The sequence below is a fragment of the Chiloscyllium punctatum genome, chromosome 48, assembly GCF_047496795.1.
Source record: "Chiloscyllium punctatum isolate Juve2018m chromosome 48, sChiPun1.3, whole genome shotgun sequence".
NCBI lineage: Eukaryota > Metazoa > Chordata > Chondrichthyes > Orectolobiformes > Hemiscylliidae > Chiloscyllium > Chiloscyllium punctatum.
The window spans coordinates 6201123-6220411 of NC_092786.1; the positions used below are offsets into that span (position 1 = coordinate 6201123).

At 46.1% G+C, this 19289-nt stretch overlaps 2 long non-coding RNA genes across 3 annotated transcripts in view; both read right to left on the reverse strand.

Annotated features, from left to right (window-relative positions):
- Positions 1-19289, reverse strand: part of LOC140469147 (uncharacterized) — a 30847-nt gene that overhangs the window by 7494 nt on the left and 4064 nt on the right. Inside the window, exons 1-2 of one of the 2 annotated variants that reach the window (XR_011955981.1) lie at positions 6133-6195; positions 5886-5992 (exon numbers count right to left, since the gene is read on the reverse strand). This is a non-coding gene — a long non-coding RNA (uncharacterized lncRNA). Of the gene's footprint in view, positions 1-5885; positions 5993-6132; positions 6196-19289 lie in introns of those variants that run through there. The other variant, XR_011955982.1, reaches the window with a different exon arrangement.
- On the reverse strand, positions 13954-17860 carry LOC140469146 (uncharacterized). Its single transcript, XR_011955980.1, has 3 exons — positions 17693-17860; positions 14127-14169; positions 13954-14034 (listed from the first exon to the last, which is right to left on the reverse strand). It is a non-coding gene; the product is annotated as an uncharacterized lncRNA (long non-coding RNA).

Here is a 19289-nt window from a genome sequence, read left to right on the forward strand (position 1 = left end):
GATAGATTCTTGTTGTCTCGGGGAATTAAGGGCTACGGGGAGAATGCGGGTAAGTGGAGTTGAAGTGCCCAGCAGCCATGATTGAATGGCGGAGTGGACTCGAAGGGCCGAATGGCCTTACTTCCACTCCTATGTCTTATGGTCTCAGGACTTTTGCAGTCACATTGAGATTTGAAATATTCGCCCACGGACAGAATACACACCTTTCCTTCCACATGAAAAGGCCAATGATATTCAGATCGGCACGGATCAAGTAACTATCAGATCTGAACATGAAATTCCATTTGAATTTCTCATCCACAAATCCACCCTTTCAGTACCATACAACAGAGCACACAAGTTACCACTGTTAATACAGGATGGAAATTCATAAGACAATTGTAGTATTAAACTGTAGTTTTCTTGTTCCCCCAAAGCTTTAAACCTCAGTCTCACAATTTCTCTCTTCTGTGAACTGAAATCCAAACCAATCTCCCCCCACTCCTTTCCTCCACACCCATGCCTCTCACACTCTCTCTTCGAATTCAGTTTCCTAGCTCCTGATGAGAACCATCCTGCATACACTGCTTCCTGCACACTCTGGCCAAGACCCATCTTACTAAAATGAGCCAAATTAGAATTCTAACTGCAGACCCATCCTTGTCCCTTTCCATAACAAACCTGAATCTTCACAAAAGAGTTCTGATAACTTTCTGCAAAACACTGCACCACTGATAGTCTGATCACATGTCAGGGTAGCAAGAGAAGGGCCATTCCCCTGGGTCCTGCTCCCAGAGGGATGAAGCTGCTAATGATAGATTAATCCCTCACACCCACAGCCTCCTTCCCAGGCACTGACCTATGCTACACATAGTCCCACAATTGTCTAGCACTGCGCCCGTGCACTGGTCTCCCCTCCTACAGCACGTGCTCCCGATCATACAGAGTCCGGGTGATTGACAGTAGCTGCTGCCCAATATATCAGAATCCCTACAGTATGGAAACAGGCCCTTCGGCCAAATAAGTCCATACCGACCCTCCTAACAGTAACTTACACAGACCCATGCCCCCTAACTAATGTAACTAATACTATGGGCAATTTCGAATGGACAATTCACCTGCCCTGCACATCTTTGGATTGTGGGAGGAAATCGGAGCACCCGGAGGAAAACCCCTCAGACACAGGGCGAATGCGCAAACCCCACACAGTCGCCCGTGGCCGGAATCGAACCCGGGTACCTGGTGCTGTGAGGCAGCAGTGCCAACCACTGAGCTGTCTCTGTCGACAGGAGGGGGCAGGGCTGGAGGACTGGGATAACAAGATTATAATCAATGAATGAATGTGGAGGACACTGGGGGATGGACAGGTCAGTGAGGGACAGGAGCAGTGCAGCAGCAGGAGGGGATCCTGGACAAACTGAGCAATAGGAGAGTCTGACAGGAGAGAAACTACAGGATGGTTCTGTTTGGAGGCTCAGGCAGGGACAGCTGGGAGACAGTATGGCCTGGTGGCTTGGGCAGGTTTACTAATCAGCCTCTTCAAAGATGTTGTTACTCAACTCTAAACCCGATCCTCCTGGTCCAGAGGCAAGGACACTTACACTATTTCCTGGTGGGCAAGGGATACAGAGACTGCCTTTCAAAAGGAACTCACCTGTGTTGGTGACATTAACAAGACTCAATACAGACTCACTGACAAAATGCTGGTGTACTTGAACTTCATCCAGAATATTAACACCTTTAACTAGGCAACGCAGACCCCAATGTACAGTTAAATCCTGGATACTAATAACAGCTTTGTGCATGGGAAATCATAGCTCATGAATTTGACTCAGTTTTTTTGAAGAAGTAACAAAGAGGATTGCTGAGGTCAGAGCATGGACATGATCTACATGGACTTCAGTAAGGTGTTTGAAAAAGGTTCCTCATGGGAGACTGGTCAGCAAGGTTAGATCGCATGGAGTACAGAACTGGCCCGAAGGTAGAAGGCAGAGGGTGCTTTTCAGGCTGGAGGCCTGTGACCAGTGGAGTGTCACAAGGATCGGTGCTGGATCCACTACTTTTCATCATTTATATCCATGATTTGGTTGTGAACATAACAGGTATTTTAAGTAAGTTTGCAGATGACACCAAAATGGGAGATGTAGTAAACAGTGAAAAAGATTACCTCAGAGTACAAGAGGATCTGGATCAGATGGTTGATGGACTGAGGAGTTCAGTTTAGAAAAATGCGAGCTGCTGCATTTTGGAAAAGCAAACTTTAGCAGGACTTATACAGTTAATAGTAAGTTCCAGGGGAGTGCTGCTAAACAGAGTCATTGGAGTGCAGGTTCATAGTTCCTTGACAGGAGATTAGCAAGTAGATAGGATCGTGAAGGCGGCAGTTGGTCTGCTTGTCTTTATTTGTCAGAGCATTGAGTATAGGGGTTGGGAGATCATATTGCGGCTGAACAGGATATTGCAAAAGTTGCTGAATCAATATTCCATATAATTCTGTACTCCTTCCTATCAGATGGATGTTCTTAAACTTTAAAGAGATCAGAAAAGAATTATAGCTTGTTGCCAGGGTTGGATAGACTGTTTTCCCTGGAGTGTCAGAGGCTGAGTGGTGACCTGAAAGAGATTTTTAAAATCAGGCTGAGCATGGATAGGGTAAATAGACAAGATATTTGCCCTGCAGTGGGGGAGTACAGAACTAGGGGACTGGGAGGGAGGGTAGGCAGACAGGGGGTGGGTGGATCGAGAGGGGTGGGACCAAAATGGGTGGGGAAAGAGAGGGGGGAGGACAGAGAGGGGAGCCACAGAGACGGGTGGGCAGAGAAAGTGGGATTGGAGAGGAGGGGGGCGGGGCAACTGACAGAAAGGTGGAACAGACCCGTGGGGGGGGGGGGGGGGGGTGGAGGGAAGCAGACAGAGCGGTGGAGACGGGGGGGAACAGAGGGGGAAGATGGAGAGTTATTTTAAAGATCTAAAACTCAACCGTGTTCCTGTTTTCTCCTCCTCACCTTAATTCTCTCTGAAGGGCTCAGAACAACTGCATAGTTCTTGGAAAGTAGAGTTTCAGGGAGATCAGGTGCTGGATGTGGCATTTGGGGCACGAACATTGAATGGAAGGTGCTGATTCGATTCGACTCCACTGTCTGTGTGGTGTTTGCATATTCTCCCTGTGTGTCTGCGTGGGCTTTCTCTGGGTGCTCTTAATTTCCTCCCACAAATCCAAAGCCATGCAGGTTAGCTGGATGAGCTTTGGGTAATGGTAGGTTACAGAGTTAGGGTGGAATGCTGTTCCGATGGTTGGGATGGTCTCATGGGCCGAAAGGCCTGCTTCCACACTGTAGGGATTCTGTCACTGAGTATAGGGATTAGGAGGGCACGTTGTGGCTGAGTAGGGCATTGGTGACGCCAGTTTTAGAATAATGTATTCAATTGTGGTCTCCCTGATTTCAGAAAGATGTTACCAGAATAGGACTCAACCTCTTAATGACAAGTTCCTGGGAAGTGTTGACAGACAAACAGACCGTGCAGTGCGGGTTGATAGTTCCTTGAAAGTGGGGTTGAAGGTAGACAGGTCAGTGAAGGTGGTGTGCGGTATGCTCGCTGTTATTGGGCAGTGCATTGAGGAAAGGAGTTGGGAGATCATGTTTCGGTTGTACAGTTTATTGGCTCAGCTACTTTTGGAATCCCCAGACTGCTTTCAATTCCAGTCTCCCTGCTATTGGAAAGATGTTGGGAAACTTGCAAGAGTTCAGAAAAGTTTTTCCAGGGTGTTGCCAGTATTGGATGTTTGAACCATAGGGAGAGGCTGAATAGGCTGAGGCTATTTCCCTGCAGCACTGGACACTTTAGGTGGCTTTATCGAACTTTATACAATTATGAGGAGCAATGATATGGTGACTAGTTATGCTTTCTTTTTTCCCCCCAGAGTAGGGGAGTCCAAACAAATGTGAATCTTTTTTCCAAGGTGGAAATGACAAATTCTAGAGGAGATGGCAAGTTTCAAGGATATGAAAACCGAAACAACTGAAGATGCTGTAAACCAGGAAGAGAAACAGAAGTTTCTGGAAAAGCTCAGCAGGTCTAGCAGCATCTGTGAAAAGAAATTAGAGTTAACGTATGTGAGGAAGGGTGACCAGACCCGAAACTTTAACTGATTTTTTCTTCACAGATGTTGCATGACCTGCTGAGCATTTCCAACAACATCTGTACAAGTTTAAAGGGAGTTGTTTGGAGTACATACCTGAGAGGAACTTTATAAAGTGCGAGTGAGACCACATCTGGGGTAATGACAGAAGTTTTGGTCCCTTTATTTAAGGAAATACATCATTCCATCAGAGGCATTTCACAGAAGATTGACTGGGATGAACCCTGGTTTGCAGGGAATATTTTTTAAGAAAAGGCTGAAGAAGTTGGGACTCTACTCACTGGATTTGGGAAGAATGAGAGGGGATCTCATTGTAACATGTAGGATTCTTAAGGGGTTTGACAGGGTAAATACTGAGAGGATGTTTCCCATCATGAGGGAGTCTGGAACCAGATTCTGGGTCAGTCATGGAATCACGGGTTCTGTTTTGGATTCGTCAAGTTTAAGGCAACACCGAAACGGGTCAGGGTTTCATTAGCAATGGAGCTGGGGTGAGGTGGAGACAAGCAACATTTAAAAGATTGGAATTCCTGGTGTTTGTGATTGTGTAGATGTCTGATCAGAAGGTCACCTTGGGGTCAGATATGAGAGCAATATTGTGAAGAGTGTGGTTCTGCCTCAGACACTTCCCAGTGAGAGGGAGGGGCTCAGCAGTCAGGGAAAGTAATTTGTAATAGCAACTGAAGGCAATGGGTTTAACCATTGCAACGTTCCGTTGCAGGAAATTGCAGCCAATCCCGTAGTGGGAGTGTGATGAGCAGTTTGATAACTGAGTAATTGAGAGCGATGATAGGGAGGGAGAGCTGGGCATTGTCAGCGTACATGTGAAACCTAACACGGTGCTTTTGGACGATGTCACCTCCTGGCAGTATGTAGGTGAGAAACAGGAGGGACCAAGGAGAGATCCTTAAGGGACACCAAATCCAAGGAATTCAGAAAGGAAAGGGAGAGTCGGGATGGAGTAGGTTTTTGCAACAACAGTGGGGTCCAATATTAGTTTGTAGCAGAATGGAAGAGAAGGACATAACCAGAAAAGACAGACAGGTAGAACAAGGAACAATATCTGTGAATTGGGGAGGGGGAGTGATGAGGAGGAGGAGGAGCCCAACTCCAAAAGCACTATTCCTACATCAGTGACATCACCCAACACCACCCTCGTCTCAGCTCATTTACTGAAACACTCGTCCATCCCTGTGGTATCTCCAGACTTCATTATCCAAACACAGTCCTGGCCAGCCTCCCAATATTAAATTACATGTAATCTCAAGAGTATCTAAAACCCTACTGCCCAAGTGCTCACTTGTACCAAAACTTGTTGATCCATCAAAAGGCTCCTATTAACCAGCAACAATTTAATATTCTCACCCTTGATGTAATTCCAGGCTGTGAACATCCCTGTCTCCCTGCATCACACAACCTGTGAGACCCCAACAACTCATTTTCTTTCAGATTCACAACGATGTGTTCATTCATTGTTTCACCTGTCTGGCTATTTCTACTGTTGCCAAGGCAACACGGTCTGGAATTCACACCTTAACCCTCTCAGACCTGCTTTCCTCCTTTAAGGTATTCCTGAAAACCTGCTTATTTGGCAATTCTTTTGATCACCTGACATAATATCCCCATCTGTGGCCTTATGTCAGAAGTTCTCAATAGTATTTCTGTGGAATTATAACCATGACAAAAAAAACAAACTGTTGTTGATTTGCACACACATTGTCAACTCTTCACTGTCGCTGAGTGAATAATCTCTAACAGCTCTTACCCAAACACATTGTGGGAACACCTTCACCACACGAACTGCAGCTGTACAAGGAAGTCAAACATCACCTTCTCCACAGGCAATGGGGCTTTGGCACTGATCACTGGTATCTGTGGAGGGAGAAACACACAGTTGATATTTCAGGGAGTACAAAATGCATTATAGGGAGGGAAAATGGTGCAGAATTTGGGATTTTCAAATTTGTGTTTTACAATGTGCACTAAGTCCTGTAAAACCTCTCATCCCATACCGTGAAAATTTCCTTCTCTTCCTGGTCAATATGTCTTTCCTTTCCCCTGCCCTTCACCTTCACACATTTCCAATGCCTTGATCACAACAACTGTGCTGTCACGTGGTTGAGTATTGTCCCGCCCCTCATTCACTCCGATTGGTTGAAGGACCAACTAGCACCTCTAAGCCCCCATTCCCCCACTCTTATTGGTCCTGAACTGACATCAATGATCCAAGGCCCGTTGTGGGCTGGACCATGCTCAGTGCTTCCTGATTTTGCTGTTGTTCATCAGGTCAGTGAGAGAGGGCTCATCCCTGTTTCTCCTGATGTCAGACAATAACAACAACTACCTGCATTGTATGGAGCCTTTCACATTGACAAATCTCCTAAAATGCTTCACGAATGATGGAAACGTTGATTAAAGAGAACGATTTTTAGATACACATTTAAGGCGGACAGTGGGGGTTAAGGAGGATATTCCAAAGGTTTATGTCCTCGGCAGCTCCAATCGTGGAGTGATATAGGTGGGCAACAGCTTACAACGGAGACAGTTAGTGGCTAACCATAGGTTAACAACCCCATGCCCTAGCCCCCTACCCCACACACCAGGCCTTGTTCTGACAGCCTGCCATTACACACTACCTATGGTTAGCCACTAACAGTCTCCATTAACAGCTAATCACCCTCCCCCAGCCAGATCGTTATCGACTCCTTTATCCAACTGTTCTTCTCACTCTATCCCCACCTATCCTTTACTCCTTTTATCCTCCCCCCACACTAACTTCTGCACTAAAACTGACTTTTTTTTCCTTAGGAACATCTGTCCTGAGGAAGGGACACTGGGTCTGAAACTTTAACTCTGATTTCTCTTCACAGATGCTGCCAGACCTGCTGAGCTTTTCCAGAACCTTCTGGTTGTTGTTTCTGATTTACATCTTCCGCAGTTCTTTTAGTTTTAATTTACCGGGAGTTTGTAATTCAGGTCCCACAGCCTCTGTCCCAGTCTCTGCTGTCTCTCCCAACCCCAAACAGTGACACTGCACCTGCACAGCTCATGGACAGGTGTTGTCTTGCTGGCCACACCCCTCATTCACTCCTATTGGCTGCAGGACCACACAGACTCTCCTCCCATTGGTCTGGAGCTGCCATCAATCAGCCGGGCCCCATTGTGATAAGAGTGGAGGGCTAATCCCTCTCTCTGCCCTGGGATGAGCTTCATCATTCACAGTGAATGGGACAGTATCAAGGAGCGCAGGGCCTGGGGGCTATTCAGTCCATTGGGGCTGTACTCTCTCCCTCTGGAGATGCTGCAAATCTGTCCCAAGTCCCCTCCCATGTGCCCATAGCCCCCCAAATCTTTCCTTAAAAAGTAAAATTCTAAGTCTGTTTCAGAATACCTGCTGAATCTGTGTCGTTCAGACTGTTCTAGATGCTCAGAACTTACTGAGTAAAATAGTGTTCACATTTTCACTTTGTATTATTTGCCAATTACTTGAAAGTAGTTACTAAAAATTGTGACAGTATTAACAATTCGTCTCTCTCTCTCTGCAAATTCAAGACCTTGGAACCAAATCTGCACCAGATCGAAATCACTGCTTCACCTTCTCAGCTCCAAGGATAATTATCTGTGCTTCAGCTAGCTCTCCACAAAATAGAGGAATGCATCTTAATTTATTAAGATCAAAGAAACAGACCTTCGGTCCAATTCGTCCATGCCAACGAGGAATCCTAAACGAATGGATTCCCATTTACCAGCTATTGGCCTGTATCCATCAAAACCCTTCCTATTCATGTACCCAATTGGAAGCCTTTTAGATGTTGTGATTTTATGAGACTCCACTACTTCATCTGGTAGCCCCTCCCATACACATACCACACTCAGCTTGGAAACGTTGCCATTTAGATCCCTTTTAAATGTTTGCCCTCTCAACTTAAACCCAGGTGCTCTAGTTTTGGACCCACCTAACCTGAGGAAATAGGACCCCGGCTGCTCACCTTATCCACACCCCTCATGATTTTATAAATCTCCATGAAGTCACCTCTCCGTCTTTGACTCTCCAGAGAAAATAGCCGCAGCCTATTCACCCTCTCCCTGTAGCCCAAGTCCTCCAACCCTGGCAACGTTTTTGTAAATCTTGTCCACACGTTTTCAAGTTTCACAACATCCTTCCCAGAACAGAGTAATTCAAACTGAAAACAGAATTCCAGAAGTGGCTTAATCAGTGCCCTGTCCAGCCACAATATGACGTCACAACAGCTGCATTCAATGCATTGACCAATAAGGGGGGGGGGACCAAATGCTGCATTCACTCCCCTGCCTACCTGTGACTCTACTTTCAAGGAACTATGAACCTGCACTCCAAGGTCCCTTTGTTCAGCAATGTTCCCCAGGACTTTACCGTTAAGTGTATAAGTCCTGCCCTGATTTGCCTTTCCAAAATACAACAGCTCACATTTATCTAAATTGAACTCTGTCTGCCATTCCTTGCTCCAATGGCCCATCTGATCAAGATCCTGTTGTATTCTGAACTAACCTCCTTCACTGTCCACTACACCTCCAATTTTGGTGTCTTCTGTAAACCTACTGACCATACCTCATATATTCACATCCACGTCATTTATTTCAGGGTCCAATATCCATTCTTGCAGCACATTGCTGCTCACAGGCCTCCAGTCCGCAAAGCAACCCTCCATCATCCTCTGTCTCCTACCTTCAAGGTAGTTTTGTAATGGCTTGCTCTCCCTGCATTCCATGTCATCTAACCCTGCTAACCAGTCTGCTTTGTGGAACCTTGTTGAATGTCCATATAAACAACATTCACCGCCTGGCTTAGTCAATTTTCTTTGTCACTTCAAAACACTCACTCAAGTTAGTGAAACACAACTGTGCATGTACAAAGCCACATTGACTCTCCCTGATCATTCCTTACCTTTCCAAATAGATGGATATCCTGTCCCTCAGAATCCCTTCCAACGACTTGCCTGCCACTGACTTCAGGTTCACTGTTCTCTTGTTCCATGGCCTCTCCTTACCACCTTTTAAAAATAATGGCACCTCACCTGTCGCTATCAATGATACAAATACCTCAGGAAAGGCCCAACAATCACTTCCCTAGATTTCCAGAAAGTTCCAGGATACACCTGATCAGGTTCCAGGGCTTTATCCATCTTGATGCGATTTAAGACATCCAGTACCACCTCCTCTATAACATGGACACTTTTCAAGTTATCACTGTTTATTTCTCCAAACTCTCGAGCTTCCATATACTTCTACAGTAAAAATGAAGTGAAATATTTGCATATCTTTCGCACCCCCTGTGGTTCCATAGACAGCCTTGTTGACCTTTAAGGGGTCCTATTCTCTGGTCCAGTTAATCTTTTGTCTGGGATATATTTGTTTAAACTCTTTGGATTCTACTCCAGGACATCCCAGAAAGGCCAACTTCAAGGACCGGAATTTTCCTCTGACTTGATCAACAATGCCCTCCAACACATACCCTCCACTTCCCGCACCTCCGCCTTTACCCCACCCCTCCAGCCACAATAAAGAATATAACCCTACGGTCTTCACCTTCCACCCCACTAATCTCCAGATACAGCACATTAACCTCTTATTTCTGCTCCCTAAAGCCAGACCCCACCACCAGAGGCATATTTCCCTCCCCACCTCTATCTGTGTTCCGCAGAGACCATCCCTCTGCACCTCGCATGTTCGGTCCACACCCTCCCAGCAACCCACGCTCCACACCCTTGACCCTCCCTTGCCGCCATGGGAAATGTAAAACGTGTGGCCACACCTCCCTCTGACCTCTGTCCAAGACCACAAAAGGATCTTTTCACATCAGGCAGAGATTTGCCTGCACATCCCAAAACCTCATCTACTGCATCTAGACACTATGGGAAATTTAACGTGGTTCATCCAACTAACCTACACATCTTTGGACTGTGGGAGCAAACTGGAACACCCGAAGGAAACCCTCACAGATACTGGGGAGAATGAGCCAACTCCAACACAGACAGTCACCTGAGGCTGGAATCAAACCCAGGTCCCTGGTGCTGAGGCAGCAGCGCTAACCACTGAGCCACAATACTGTGGGATCTTTGGTGCTGATGTGCTGCCCCACTGATACCTCAGTCACTCACCCTGCCTCATGTCCTGACGACGGAGTGAAATTATCGCTAGACAGTTAATCCAGAGACCCAGATAACGATCTGGGGATCTGGGTTTGAATCCCGTCACCGCAGATGGTGGAACGTGAATTCAATAAATATCTGGAAAAAATAATCTCGTCAACACAAGGAATCCATTGTCAATTGTTGGAAAACTCATCTGGTTCACTCATGACCTTTAGGGAAGGAAAATGCCATCCTTATCTGGTCTGGTCTGCATGGAACTCCAGACCTATAGCAACGTGGTTGACTCTTAACTGCCTTCTGGGTAAACGCAGCAATAAATGCTGGCCGAGCCAGTGACAGCCTCATTCTGTGAATGAATAAAGAAAACAGGTCAGGTTTTGTTCCTTCTCTAATAGGTACATCCTACAAACTGAATCTGAAACGTTCTCGTACACACTGAACAAATACCTTTCCATCCAAGCCCTTAAAACTACAGCACTCCGAGGCCATGTTGGTAAAGTTAAAACCCCTTATCACTGCAACTACATTATTCTTACAGATAACTGAGATCTCTCGGTAAAATTTTGTCTCAATTCCCTGCTGACTATTGGGAGAGGGTCTATAATACAATCCCAATAAGATGATCATCCCCTCACTGCCACCCAAATAACTGCCTGGATGTACTCCGAGGAATATCCAAAGATGCCTATCCCCCTGCTCTGTTGCCCCCTTCCAACCTTGCTATAGCATCTATACCCTGGAACATTAAGCTGCTAGTCCTATCCATCTCTGAGTGATGCCTCTGTAATTGCTATAATATTCCAGTACCATGTTGTTCAAAACCATATCCTGAGCCCATCTGCCTGATTTGTCAGGTCTCTTGCACTGAAATAAATGCAGTGTAACTGGTCCGTCGCACCTCATTCTGTGACTTGCTCTCGCCTGCCTTGACAGTCTGACTGGTGAACAGTACCAGTCTCAGACTCACCTCCTTTCTCACTATCTCTTTAGGATTACCCTGAATCCCTCACTGGTTTAATGCCTCCCGAGTGGCACGAGCAAATCTCCCTGCTCGTCAGGACCCCAGGCTTTCCCCTTCCCATGAAATTGGTACCAATGTACAATGACCTCCCACTGGTTATCCTCCCCTTTGAGAAGATTCTGAACCATCTCAGGGTCATCCTTGACCCAGGCACCACCCAATTCTGATGTCTCACTGTCAGCTGCAGAAACAGCAGACTGTGCCCCTGACTAGAGAGTCCCCTATCACCATTGATCGTGTGGAACTGGATATACCTCACATTACAGTAGAGCCAGTCTCAGTCACAGTAACTTGACTGTCAGTGTTACATTCCCCTGAAAGTCTATTACCAATTACATTTTCCAAAACAGTATACTTGTTTGAGAGGGGGGATAGCCAGAGAAGACTGCTGTACTACCTGCCTACCCCTCCTAGCTTTCTTGGAGGTAACCCATCTACCTGATTGTATCTGCAGTATCCTGTAATCCTGAGACTGCCCCTTATCACACCCCCAGGCTCCTGTCAATTCCTCACTGCCTTTAATCACTCCTCCACTAATACATGCGATCCAATAGGATTTACATTCACACTTCTTGCAGACATAATCATCAGGATCATGGAGACTCTCCCTAATCTCCCTCATCCGACAGGAACAGCATGCCACTCTACAACAGACCATCTCTCTGCCTTAACAATCTATAGACCAAGAAAAAGGCACAGTCTTACTGCTGGAAAAATACTGCCCGAGAATAACAATGCTTATGTTTTATATTTTAAACATTTAATCAAGAGACTGTAAGACATTAAAAAGAAACCCTCACCTTACTCACTATTGTAGATTTAATAAAGTAGAACAGACTAAGATTGATGTTTGAAGAGACTGAAACCCACTGAGCTGATCCCCGGCTCTGAGTACTTCCAAGGGTGAGGACTCTCGGAGGACAGCTGTGAAATGACACTGTTTCTCTTCTCTGTCCACTCCATTTCCAGAGATGTTTATAACTTCACAGCCAGTCAGCTCAGAGAGGTCACTGCTTGGTTTTATTCACTGGGGGTTGCCTTTGCTGCCCAGACCAGTATTGATTGGTCACCTTTGTGTTGGAGAAAGTGGTGGTAGACTGTCTTCCTGAAATGCTGCAGTCCATGTACACCATAGTGATGTTTGGACAACAATCCCCCTCCAGCCTCACCGCCCTCCCTGTCTCTGTAATCCCCCTCCAGCCTCACCACCCTCCCTGTCTCTGTAATCCCCCTCCAGCCTCACCACCCTCCCTGTCTCTGTAATCCCCCTCCGGCCTCACCACCCTCCCTGTCTCTGTAATCCCCCTCCAACCTCACCACCCTCCCTGTCTCTGTAATCCCCCTCCAGCCTCACCACCCTCCCTGTCTCTGTAATCCCCCTCCAGCCTCACCACCCTCAGCATCTCTGTAATCCCCCTCCAGCCTCACCACCCTCCCTGTCTCTGTAATTCCCCCTCCAGCCTCACCACCCTCCCTGTCTCTGTAATCCCCCTCCAGCCTCACCACCCTCCCTGTCTCTGTAATCCCCCTCCGGCCTCACCACCCTCCCTGTCTCTGTAATCCCCCTCCGGCCTCACCACCCTCCCTGTCTCTGTAATCCCCCTCCGGCCTCACCACCCTCCCTGTCTCTGTAATCCCCCTCCGGCCACACCACCCTCCCTGTCTCTGTAATCCCCCTCCGGCCTCACCACCCTCCCTGTCTCTGTAATCCCCCTCCGGCCTCACCACCCTCCCTGTCTCTGTCATCCCCCTCCAGCCTCACCACCCTCCCTGTCTCTGTAATTCCCCCTCCAGCCTCACCACCCTCCCTGTCTCTGTCATCTCCCTCCAGCCTCACCACCCTGTCTCTGTCATCTCCCTCCAGCCTCACCACCCTCCCTGTCTCTGTAATCCCCCTCCAGCCTCACCACCCTCCCTGTCTCTGTAAACCCCCTCCAGCCTCACCACCCTCCCTGTCTTTGTAATCCCCCTCCAGCCTCACCACCCTCCCTGTCTCTGTAATTCCCCTCCAGCCTCACCACCCTCCCTGTCTCTGTAATTCCCCCTCCAGCCTCACCACCCTCCCTGTCTCTGTAATTCCCCCTCCAGCCTCACCACCCTCCCTGTCTCTGTAATACCCCTCCAGCCTCACCACCCTCCCTGTCTCTGTAATCCCCCTCCAGCCTCAACACCCTCCCTGTCTATGTAATCCCCCTCCAGCCACACTACTCTCAGCGTCCCTGTAATCCCCCTCCAGCTTCAGAAATTACATGTCCGTGATGTAAGATTTTTATTTGGATTCATTTTTGTTTCTTTTACCTCAAAAATGTAAAATAAAAAACCCCCCAAAAAAGTGAAATATTTTCCCCCCAAACAGATTTCTGTTGAGTGACCTTTTGAAGAGGCCGACACATGGACATTTGAGTATTTTATCACAAATTATACCTGTAGAATGAGGGAATGTTTATTTAAAACTCTGCTAAAAAGGGAGGTAATGGCCAGATGGTATTCTTGATAGACGAGTAATATATGTAATATTCCGAGGATTAGGTTTAGAATCCCAACATGGCTGATGGTGGCATCGGAATTCAATACAATCGAGAATGAAAAGGCTAATGATGACCATGAAACTATTGTCGATTGTTCGAAAACACCCATCTGATTCATTAATGTCCTTTAGGGAAAGAAACTGTCATCCTCACCTGGTCAGGCCGACAAGTGACTCCAGACCCACAGCAATGTAGTTAACTCTCAACTGCCCTCAGGGTAAACACCCACATCAACTGAGTGAATAAACAAAAAGCTTTATTTTTAAATCGCGGAGGAGAGCTTTTTAAAAATAAAATTGTGTTTTCAAAATTTAAAAAATGATCACCTTGGTCGGATGGCACTATAGACGCCGCAATAATCAGAGTGAACTAAAGGAACATACAAAGAGATCTCAGATATAAAGTCAGAATAATAAGGTGGTAATAGTAGATGATTCAATTTTGCAAACATTGACTGGGACTACCACAGTGTGAAAGGTTTGGTTGGGAAAGAATTTGTTAAACGAGTCCAAGAAAATGTTCTTTATCAATATGTAAATGTTCCTATCAGAAAGCAAGCAACACCTGCCCTTTTCTTGGCTGATCAGACAGGGCAAGTGACTGAAGTGATAGGATGGGAACAGTTTGGGTGGGAGGAAATTGTGGGCACCATGGAGAAATATTTGTATAATCGATAACTACGGGTGAGCTACCTGATGACTGGAGAGTGGCTAATGTTGTACCTTTGTTTGTGAAGGGATAGAAGGAGAAGCCTAGGAACTGTAGACCTCGGAGTCTGACTTCAGTGGTGGGTGACCTGTTGGAGGTCATTCAGAAGGATTGGGTTTACATGTATTTGGAGAGTTAAGGAATGATTAGGGACAGTCAACATGGTAACACAAGAGGCTGTCTCACAGACTTGATTGAGCTTTTTAAGGTAGTAACCAAGAAGATCGACAAGGGCAGAGTGTTAGACATTGTTTATTTGGACTTTAGTAAAGCCTTTCACAAGGTTCTGCATGGGAGACCAATTTGCAAAGTTTGATCATATGGGATTCAGGAAGAGCTTGCCAACTGGATACAAAACTAGCTTAACGGTAGGAAACAGAGTGTAATAGTGGAGGGTTGCTTTTCAGACTGGAGGCCCGTGAACAGTAGTGTTCTACAGGAATCGGTGCTGGGTCCATTTTTGTTTGCGGGTGACATCAAAACTGTTAAAGTGGACAGTAACAAAGGTTATTTATGATTACAAAGGGATCTTGATCAATTGGGTGAATGGGCTGAAGAGGGGCAGATGGAGTTTAATTTGAATAAATGTAAGATATTAAATTTTGATAAAACAGACATCGCCTTTAGCCTCATTAATTAATTTCACTAATTAAAAGTAAGGCCTTGAGTAGTGACAAAGAACAAACAGACCGAGTGTTTCAGGTTTTGTGTCATATGTAGACAGGGTGGTTCAGAAGGTATTTAGCACACCTACCTTCATTGCTCAGACCTTTAGGTAGAGGAGTTGGGACGTAATATTGAGGCTGTACAGGATGCTGGTGAGGCCTTTTCTGCAATACTGCGTCCAGTTCTGGTTCCCCGTTATAGGAAGGATGTTATTAGAGAAGGTTCAGAAGATATTTCCCAGGATGTTGCCATGAATGGAGGGGTGGTGTTGAAGGAGTGGCTGGATAGGCTGAGATTTCTGTCACTGGAGTATAGGAGGTTGAGGGGTGAACTTATTAGAGGTTTATAAAATCACGGAGAATGTAGATAAAATGAATGCCCGGGGGGTCGCAGGGGGATTGAAGACTCGGGTGCACACATTTTGAAGAGAGATGAGAAAGGTTTTAAATCGATTTTAGGATGTTTTATAGATATTTTATAGATATCCTAATCGATATGAGGATATTTTTACATTTGTGGAATGAACTGCAAGGGGAAATGGGAGCTGTGAATACAATTACAATCTTTAAAAGACCATGGGCAAAAGTTCATAAATAGGAAATATTTGGAGGCAGGTGCAGTTAGTTTCGTTTGGAATTATAGTCGACATGGATTGGTTAGACCACAGGGTGTGTTTCCATGCTGAATAACTTTAAGACTCTAACTCGCGGTGTCTCTGTAAATTGCTCCATGCTCACAACTCTCTCTATCACTGTCACTTCATCAGCTTCACAACTCTTCCTTATCTCTGTAATTCCTCTCCAGCCTCAGAATCCTCACAATCTATGTATCACAAAACATCTGTCTCTGTAACATCATCCATTCTCACAATCCTCCTTGTATTTATAATCTCCTCGAGCCCCACAAATCTCTGTGCTAAGTGCCTTTCTCTAATTCCAGCTTTGAGGATAGCCCATTTTTAATTCAGATTCATGCACTCTGAGCTCCAGAAATTATTACTAAACCTCTCTGCTCATTTTCCTCATCAAAACATTAACTAATCATGTATCATCTATTCTAATATCAAAAAGGTATGAGATGATCATACAGAGTATGTGTGCTTGATGACCAGTATGGATAAGATGGGGGCACTGTGTTAAACAGTTTTATACCAGAGACTCTGACCCCATTTTATTCCGTATTTCTCTGTGATCCTCTTTTCGAAGCAGATAGGAGTGGGAAGCAGTGGAGTATGTAAATGATCCATGGTCTTCATAGTGAGAAGATTCCACCACCATGGGCTGTTTACCCACCAGCTCCACAATGTCCGATAGCCTATCCAAGCTATTGCGGATCCTGGCACCAGGGAGGTAACATACCATCCTGGATTCATGTCTGTGGCCATAGAAGTGCCTGTCTGTGCACCGACTATTGAATCCCCTGTCACTTTAGCCCTGCCACTCTCTTTCCTCCCGCTCTGTACAGCAGACCTTTCTGTGGTGTCATGAACCTGACTGTTGCTGATTTCCCGAGAGGCTACCCCACCCGTAACCTCCCAACAGAATCCCAAGTGGTATATCTGTACCTGTTTGAGAAGGGGAAAACCACTGGGGACTCCTGCACTCCCTTCCTGTCTATTTTCTTGATCTGATGGTCACCCATTCCCTTTCTGCCTGTGTAACCCTCACCTGCAGTGTGACTAACTCACTAAACGTGCTGTCCATAACATTCTCAGTATTGCAGATGCTCCACAGTGAGTCCACTCTCAGCTCCAGCTCTGAAAAGCAGTTTCCCAGTAGCTGCAGGTGGGTCCACTTCCTGCATACATAGCCGTCAGAGATAGTGGAAGCTTCCCTTATTTCCCACATTGTGCAAAAGGAGCACACCACGGGTCTGAGGGCTCATATCTCAATGTCTCTCTTTATTCATTTAGTTACACCCATTAAGAGAATTTAATGGAACTAGCAACCTTCCTTCACACAAACATTTTATTAAAATCAAAAGCACCAATCTTTACTTCACCTGTTATGTTATACTTTAAAAACTGTTAAGAAATACTCCGCAAGTATCACTTAAAAATTGGCTGTTCCCATTGGGATCATATGAGTTTCTGAATGGCCTGAACCAAAATGGAGTTTCAGTTTCACCTTCTCCCTGTCTCCCCTCACTGTTTACATCCAACTCTAAAACACTCTCATTGAGCCAAGCAGCCCTCACAGTGCAGCCCTGTCATTTTCATTGTCTGCTCACACCTACACTGCACTCAGCCTCCTGTACTGTTCCAATGCATCTCAATGGGAGCTCAGGGACAGCTCCTCATCTTTCAATTCAGCCCTTTGTAACCCCAGAGTCAACATGGACCTCAGCAGTTTCTGAATGAACAGACAGTTGTCAGAAGCTGGAACATTCCACCTGGAAAGGTGCTAGAATTTGAGTCCAAAAGGAGTTTTAATGAGAAGTTTGCAGGTAATTGAAAATAAAGAGTTGAAAGGTTAACATCATGAAGTGGGTGATTGGATCGAAATCTGACAGTTCTTACAAAGAGACGAGGTGTAGTTTGGATAAATACGTGCTCCCTCTCAGGCCAATATCTCCTTCCTCAGCTGCAGGGCCCAGAAGGCAGCACATACCCAAAGGGTGATCCAACCACGAATTTGTACATCTTTCTGCTTAACAAAAATATTAGAAATATTTTCCCGCAAACAGAACAAACCTTTCTCCTTCCACAGTTAAATGCCAATGATGTTCAGATCCTGATGACTCCATTGACTGCAAAAATTTGCTTTGAGATCCCAGCCTCAATTATTCTGATTGAATATCCTATGAAATGAGTTCACAAAACAAAACTCACAGTCAGTGCAAGGAAGAATAGTAAAGACATACTTTTCTCTTGGTATGTGCTTGATGTGTAAATGCCTCTCTTCAAATCGCACCCCACATCCTAGGAAGGGGACATGCACATGTGCCTCACCTGTACCTTGCCCCGAATAAAGATGGCGACCATATCCCAGGACCTGTCAACGTGTGAGGGCCGCAGCCGTTTTCCCATCTGCTGCAAACACGGGACCCAGAGTTTCTAATTCAGACTAACGAACCGCACAGAGTGTAATTAAAACTTCCCAGTCTAAAGTGACTCATTATCTCCCTGTCTCTGAGGCCACTCTCCCCTTCCCTGTTTGCGACTCCCACATTCACCAACGGCCGTGTCACATGGCACTGCATCGGCTGAGTTACTGGTGACGTGTCATCCCACTGGCCACGCCCCTCATTCACTCCCATTGTTTGGATGACCAGCTGGTTCCACTTGGTCCACCACCTTTTCCTATTGGTCTGAAGCTGCCATCAATCAGCTGGACCCCATTGTGAGGTCAGTGGTGGGATCCTCCCCCTGTCTGAATTAAACCCGGAAGGTGTATGGATGGTGTCAATCAGGAACAACAAGCAGAAGATGCTGGGAAATCTCAGCAGGTCTGGCAGCATCTGGGAACAGAAATCTGTCCAGTGGCCCTTCCTCAGAACCCATGGGAGCTGGGAAAATTAGAATCCTGACAGTGTGGAAATAGGCCATTCGGCCCAAAAAGTCCACAGCATTCCACCGAAGAGTATCCCAACCAGACCCATACCCATTCCCATTCCCCTATCCTATTACTCTACATTTCTCCTGACTAATTCACCTAACCTACACATCCCTGAACATTATGGGAAATTTATCTTGGCCAATTCAACTAACCTGCAGAACTTTGTACTGTAGGACATAGGGGTTAAAGAGTAAATAATAGGGAGGGACAGAACCCAAAGAGAAACCAGAACATTTGGAAAGACAAAGGAGTGGATTACGATCTGGCTGGGGGGGTGCATTGCTGTTAATGGAGGGAACAGGAACCTGTGTCTGGCAGCATCTCAGTGGAGGTGGCGGAAATGGCGACTAATGATCTATGTTCTGCTGCAAAAACAGACCCTGAGCTTCCAGCTGCCTGCCACTTTAACACACGAGCCTGTGCCCTGGCCAACATCTGTGTCTCATGCTTACTGCAGTGTTCCAGTAACGCCTGAACATACCAAATTGCCCAGTTTTTCAAGGACTGCAATTTCCCCTCCCATGTGGTCAATACCATTGAATGTGTCTCCTTCACTTC